This window comes from Neomonachus schauinslandi, chromosome 10 (assembly GCF_002201575.2).
Source record: "Neomonachus schauinslandi chromosome 10, ASM220157v2, whole genome shotgun sequence".
NCBI lineage: Eukaryota > Metazoa > Chordata > Mammalia > Carnivora > Phocidae > Neomonachus > Neomonachus schauinslandi.
The window spans coordinates 21469659-21477147 of NC_058412.1; the positions used below are offsets into that span (position 1 = coordinate 21469659).

The 7489-nt window shown below is 42.4% G+C and overlaps 1 pseudogene; it reads right to left on the reverse strand.

Annotated features, from left to right (window-relative positions):
* Positions 1–5830: 5830 nt before the first annotated feature.
* On the reverse strand, positions 5831–7031 carry LOC110587550 (annotated as a pseudogene).
* Between the last annotated feature and the right edge of the window lie 458 nt (positions 7032–7489).

Sequence of the window (7489 nt, forward strand, 5' to 3'; positions counted from 1 at the left end):
GCTTGAACTCACAACCCTGAGATCAAGACCTGAGCTGAGATCAAGAGTCAGATGCTTAACTGACCAAGCCACCCAGGTGCCCCCACACAATTGATTTTTCACAAAAGTGCAATGGCAATTCAATGGAAAAATGATTGTCTTTTGAACAAATGGTGGTGGAATAACTGGACGTCCATCGGCAAAGCAAAATGAGCCACAACACATACTTCACATTGTATACAAATTTAACTCAAAATGGATCATAAATTTAAATATAAAATCTAAAAGTATAAAAACTTTAAAAGAAAACACAGGAGGGAATCTTTGTAACTTGGAGTTAGGCAAAGATTCTAAGAAATGATACCAAAAGCACAATCCAGAAAAGAAAAACCTGACAAATGGGATTTCATCAAGACTTAAAACTGACTCTGTGAAGAATACTCTTAAGAGAATGAAAAGACAATTAATTCATAGATGGGAAGAAAATATTTATAAATCACATATCAGACAAAGGACTTGTATCCAAGATACATGAAGAACTCTTAGAATGAAATGAAAGGAAACCAATTTTTAAAAAATGCCAAAGATTTGAAACTATAAAAATACTAGAAGAGAGCACAGTCAGTAAGTTCTCTGACATCAGCTGTAGCAACATTTTCCCAGATATGTCTCCTGAGATCAGGGAAACAAAAGCAAAAACAAACTACTGGGACTACATCAAAATAAAAAGCTTCTGCACAGCAAAGGAAACAATCAACAAACCTAAAAGACAACCTACTGAATAGGAAAAGATATTTGCAAATGACATATCCAATAAACGGTTAGTATCCAAAATACATAAAGAACTTACACAACTCAACATGAAAAAACCCCAAATAATCCAATTAAAAATGGGCAGAAGGGGTGCCTGGGTGACTCAGCAGTCAGTTAAGCGTCTGACTCTTGCTCTCAGCTCAGGACTTGATCTCAGGATTGTGAGTTCAAGCCCTGCATTGGACTCCACATGGGGTCTGGAGCCTACTTAAAAAAAAAAAAAATGGGCAGAAGTCATGGATAGACATTTCTCCAAAGAAGACATACAGATGGCCAACAGACATATGAAAAGATGCTCAACATCACTCATCATCAGGGAAATGCAAATCAAGACCACAATGAGATATCACCTCACACCGGTCAGAACAACTAACATAAAAAACACAAGAAACAAGTAAACAAGTGTTGGTGAGGATGTGGAGAAAAGGAACCCTTGTGCACTGTTGGTGGGAATGAGAACTGGTGCATCCACTGTGGAAAACAGTATGGAGGTTCCTCAAAAAATTAAAAATAGAATTACATATGATCCAGTAATTCCACTACTGAGTATTTACCCAGAGAATACAAAAACATTAATTTGGAAAAATATATGCACCCCTATGTTTATTGCATTATTTACAATAGCCATATTATGGAAGCAGCCCAAGTGTCCATCACAGATGAATGGATTAAGAAGATGTTGGCGCCTGGGTGGCTCAGTCAGTTAAGCATCTGCCTTCAGTTCAGGTCATGATCCCAGGGTCCTGGGATCGATTCCCACATTGGGCTCCCTGCTCCGTGGGGAGCCTGTTTCTCCCTCTGCCTCTGCCTTCCTCTCTCTCTGTCTCTTATGAATAAATAAAGAAAATTAAAAAAAAAAAGATGTGGTATATATATACAATGGAATGTTACTCAGCCATAAAAAATAGTGAAGTCTTGCCATTTACAACATAGATGGCTCTAGAAAGTATAAGGCTAAGTGAAATCAGTCAAAGAAAGACAAATACCATACGATTTCACTCATGTGTGGAATTTAAGAAAGAAAACAAATGAACAAAGAAAAAAGGAGACAAAAAACCAGACTCTTAATTATGAAGTACAAATTGATGGTTACCAAAGGGGAGGGTGGTGGGGAGATGGGTAAAATGGTAAAATAGGTAAAGGGAATTAAGAGTACACTTATGATGAGCACTGAGCAATGTAAAGAATTGTTGAATCACTATATTGTACACCTGAAACTAATGCTGTATGTTAACTATACTGGAATTAAATATTTTTTTAAAAAGGGGCAAAGATTTGAACTGACACTTCACCGAAGAAGCTATATGGATGCCAAATAAGTACATGAAAAAATGCTCAAAATCATTAGTCATTAGGAAACTGCAAATCAAAATCATAATGGTATACCATTTCATACCCACCGAGATGGCTATAACAAAAAATACAGACAACAACAGGTGCTGATGAGGATGTGGAAACATTGGAACACCAGTCCACCACTGGTGGGAATGTAAAATGGCACAGCTGCTGTGAAAAACAGTTTGGCAGTTCCTCAAAAACTTAAACAGAATTACCACATGATCCAGCAATTCTACTCCTGGGTATATAGCCAAGAGAACTGAAAGCACGTTCACACAAAAACTTGTCCACAAATATTCATAGCAGCATTATTCATACTAGCCCAAATGTAGAAATAACCTAAATATTTGAGTGATGAATGGATGAGCAAAGTGTTGTATATCCATACAGTGGAATATCGTGGAATGAAAAGGAATGAACTATTGATGCATGCTACAACATGGATAAACCTTGAAAACATCATGCTAGGTGAATGAAGCCAGACACAAAAGGCCACATGTTGCATGATGTGATCCCATTTATACGATTGTCCAGCATATGCAAACCCATAGAGACAAAAAGTAGATTAGCTATTGTCAGAGGATGAGGGTAGAAGGGGTCAACAGGTACAGGGTTTCTCTTGTGGGGTATCTTAATCAACTGCAGCTGCCGTAACAAAATACTATACACTGGGTGGCTTAAACAACAGAAATTTAGGGATACCTGGGTGGCTCAGCCGGTTAAGTATCTGCCCTTGGCTTAGGTCATGATCCTGGGGTCCTGGGATCGAGTCCCACGTCGGGCTCCTTGGTCAGCAGGGAGCCTGCTTCTCCCTCTGCCTGCAGCTCCCTCTGCTTGTGCGCATGTTCTCTCTCTCTCTCCCTCTCTGTGACAAATAAATAAATAAAAATCTTTAAAAAAATAAAATAATAACAAATTTATTTTTCACACTTCTGGAGGCTGGGGAGTCTAAGGTCAAGGTGCTGGCAAAGTAGGTTTTATTCTGAGGCTTCTCTCTTGGCTTGTAGACAGCCTTGTTGTGTGCTTACATGACATTTTCTTGGTGTGTGCGTGCGGAGAGATCTCTCCTCCTCTTCTTCTAAGTGCACTAATCCCATCATGAGAGCCCCAAATCCCATCACGTCATCTATCTCGAATTACCTCCCAAAGACCCATCTCCAAATACCTTCAAATTGGGGAGTAGGGGACTTCAACATGAATTTCGGGGGCAATTCAGTGCAAGCAGAGGCTGATGGAAATGTTGTGGAATGAGATACTGGTGGTGGTTGTAAAACTTCATGACTATACTAAAAACCACTGAACTGTATGCTTAAAACACACACAAACGCGCGTACAGTAAGATACCACCACACATCTGCTAGAATAGCTAAAATTAAAAATAAACAAATAAATAAAACACAAATGACCATATGAAGTGCTGCCAAGAATGCAGAGGGACCAAAAGTCTCATATATTGCTGATGAGAGTGCAAAATGGTGCAACCACTCTGGAAAAGAGTTCGGAAGTTTCTTACAAACTGAAACATACGCCTACCACATGACCCAGGAATCTCACCCCATGTTATTTGCCCAAGTGAAACAAAAACCTGTGTTTACAGAATAACTGAAAAACAAAAAACACTACACAAATGTTTACAGTAGCATTATTTGTAATCACCCAAACCTGGAAACAATCCAAAAAACTGTGGCACACCTATAAAATAGATTGCTAGTTAGCCATTAAAAGGAAAAACAGAACTGATGCTACAACAGCACGAATGACTCTCAAACACATTACGCTAAATGAAAGAAGCCAGATTCAAAAGACTTCCATACTGCTGCATTCCATTTATGTAACATCCTGGAAAGGCAAAAGTGCAAGGACAAAGAATCAATCAGCGGTTGCCAGAGATTCACGGCGGCTTCCGCTCCTGACCCTCTGCTGTGTTCTGCTGGGCCAATCAACTTGCTCTTTATTGGTGTGCCCTCCACTCCCCACCTCTACCTGCAGCACCCCTCCCTCAGGCTTAAGCTTCTCCATTCCACTCAATCAGTTCTATTATCCTCCATCTGCTTTCATTTTCCAGAATTGTGTGGACATTTCTTTCTTTCTTTTTTTAAGATTTTATTTATTTATTTGACAGAGGGAGAGAGAGAGCCCACAAGCAGGGGGAATGGCAGGCAGAGGGAGAGGGAGAAGCAGGCTCAACCCTGGGATCCTGACCTGAGCAGAAGGCAGACGCTTAACTGAGCGAGCCCCCCAGGCGCCTTGTGTTGACATTTCTTAACTCCTGTCATCTTCTCTCTTCTCTTTAACCCTATGGGTTTATGGTCTTTTTATTTATTTATTTTTTACTGTTATTATAGTGAGGATTTGGGAGGGAACAGATAAATACCTATTCAGTCTTTCATGTTAGCTGATACAGCTCTTCTTTAATCAGGTCTACAACATAAATATACTTTAGGAAACGGATACTATTTTCTCATGAATATATATAAAGTTTATCGCTGGTCAACTTTGGAAAACATAAGTGTTTATCAGACATGATCCCAGTAAGTATATCCACTCAAGCCATCTGATTTTTATCTCCCAGAGGGTACACATTTAAGAGTCATCTAGTCTGATAGCGAGAATTTCCAACAGCTGCCTAGGCTATGGGCCAGAGCTCATGGGAGTATGACAAACCAACGGTTTTACTTGGAGCTGTGTGAACAGGGGCAGCCCCCTAACAGTGGTAAGCTGGTGACTCAGCAAAGGAGTTGTAGGTTTGTGTATGTCTATGAGTAACACCCCAGCAGTCCCACTTGTAACCGGGACCCAGAAATGCCTTCTCATTACTTACATCATAATCATCCCCTTACATAAATGCATAAAAATAGTGTTGAAACAGCATTGACTCCCATAGGAAACATTCCTGTTCTCTCTCATCATTTCTATGGCACCATGCTCTTCAATCCCAAGTGATCTTTGAAAAGGCAGTAATACTCAAATCTTCCACATCAGGAAAAATCCAAGGTCTCAGGGAGCAGCTGGGCGGTTGTTTACCCCTCCTTTAGAGGCCGTGCAGCAAAGCTAAAGAACACTAGGTAGTGGCATTTAAAACTTTGGCTCATACAAATGTAAATTACAGGTTGTAACATGCTCTACACACATCTTACTTTTAACAATTTTGTCACTGGGGACGCCGGGGTGGCTCAGTTGGTTAAGCGGCTGCCTTCAGCTCAGGTCGTGATCCCAGGGTCCTGGGATCAAGTCCCACATCGGACTCCTTGCTCAGCAGGGAGCCTGCTTCTCCCTCTCCCTGCAGCTCCCCCTGCTTTTACTCTCGCTCACTCTCTCACCTATGCTCTCTCTCTCTAGCAAATAAATAAATAAAATCTTAAAAAACAAAAAACAAAAAACAATTCTGTCACTGTTCATTTTTGCCAGCTCACACACACGCACACACACACACACAACTGGGCACCTTTGTGCTATGTGAAAACCCTGGGCCATGTAAACCAGGACTTTTTATTTTGTGTGTGAGGGTGTACAGTGTACTTTATTGATGGTCCACGACAAGGTAGGGCTCTCTAAATGCCTCTCCTTCTTCAGGGGGTCTGGGATGGAAACTGTGTGGAAGATAAGAGATTTTCAGTATATCAGGAGGTCTATCTGGGGCAAGGACTCCCCAGCACCTGAGCCTCTCCTGCTCTCCCTGGGGCTGGTGTTCCTGGGGCTCTTATTCCTGGGAGGCCATGTGGACCACAAGGTCCATCACCCTGTTGCTATAGACAAATTCATTTTCATCACAGGAAACAAGCTTGACAAAGTGGTCATGGAGGGCAATGTCAGCCCTAGCATCGAAGGTGGAAGAGTACATGTCACTGTTAAAGCTGCAGGAGACAACCTGGTCCTCAGCACAGCCCAGGATGCCCTTGAGGGGGCCCTCTGCTGCCCACTTCACCACCTTCTTGATGTTGTCATATTTGGCAGCTTTCTCCAAATGGCAGGTCAAGTCCATGACCAACACCTTGTGGGTGAGGATATGGGGAAAGCCATGCCAGTGAGCTTCCCATTTCAGCTCAGGGATGACCTTGCCCTCAGCCTTGGCAATACTGGTGGCAACAAGGACAATGTTGTGGACAGCTCCTCAGCCATCACCACTTACCTTCTCAGAAGGGCCTTCTACAGTTTTCTGGGTGGCAGTGATGGAATGTACTGTGGTCATGAGTCCCTCTATGATGCCAAAGTTGTTATGGACAACCTTGGCCAGGGGACCAAGCAGTTGGTGGTGCAAAAGGCATTGCTGATAATCTTTTTTTTAAGATTTTATTTATTTATTTGACAGAGAGAGAATGAGAGAGCACATGAGAGGGGGGAGGGTCAGAGGGAGAAGCAGACTCCCTGCCAAGCAGAGAGCCCGATGCGGGACTCGATCCAGGGACTCCAGGATCATGACCTGAGCCGAAGGCAGTCGCTCAACCAACTGAGCCACCCAGGCGCCCCATGCATTGCTGATAATCTTGAGAAAGTTGTCATACTTCTTTTTCATGGTTCATGCCCATCACAAGCAGAAGAGGCAAAGATGATGACCCTTTTGGCTCTACCCTTCAAGCGAGCCCCAGCCTTCTTCAGGATAGTGAAGATACCAGTGGATTTCACAGTAAGTTCAGCACAGACCTCACTTCATTTGATGTTAGTGAGATCTCCCTCCAGGAAGATGGAGATGGGCTTTCCATTAATGACAAGCTTCCCATTCTCAGCCTGGACTGTGTCCTTGAACTTGCCATGGGTGGAATTATACTGGACCATATAGACCATGTATCGAGGTCAATGAAGGTGTTATTGATGGAGACAATATTCACTTTGCTAGAGTTAAAAGCAGCCTTGGTGACCAGGCACCCAAAGTAGCCAAAGCCATTTAGTTGGGCCTTCACCATCATGTCTCAGGGACACAGCTGTTGTCAAATAGGGAGGGGCAGAGAGCCAAAGGGAGCCAGGATTTTCTTGAACAGAAGTTGAAGGAAATCTTGTAAAGCAAAGAGGCAGACGGTTGATTGCTACTTTTAGGCACCACTGTCTTATTCTTGCTAATGGAACACTGATTTTGTTAAGTATAGTCTGGCAACAGACTCAGGAAAGATGAGGGTGTCACCAGCAGCATTGCCAGAATCTCAAATAAAAATATAGGACAGCCAGTTAAAACTGAATTTCAGACAAACAAGTAAGGGGCAACCCTTTTCACCCCATCCTCCATCCTCCCCCGGGGTGAACTGTGATTGGTTAAGACAAGCGTGATAATCCTGTTACCCCTTGCTAAAGATTGGTTAGGAGGTGGGCATGTCACACACTTCTGACCAACTGCATATGGTGGAGAAATCTTCTGGGGGCTCTGGGA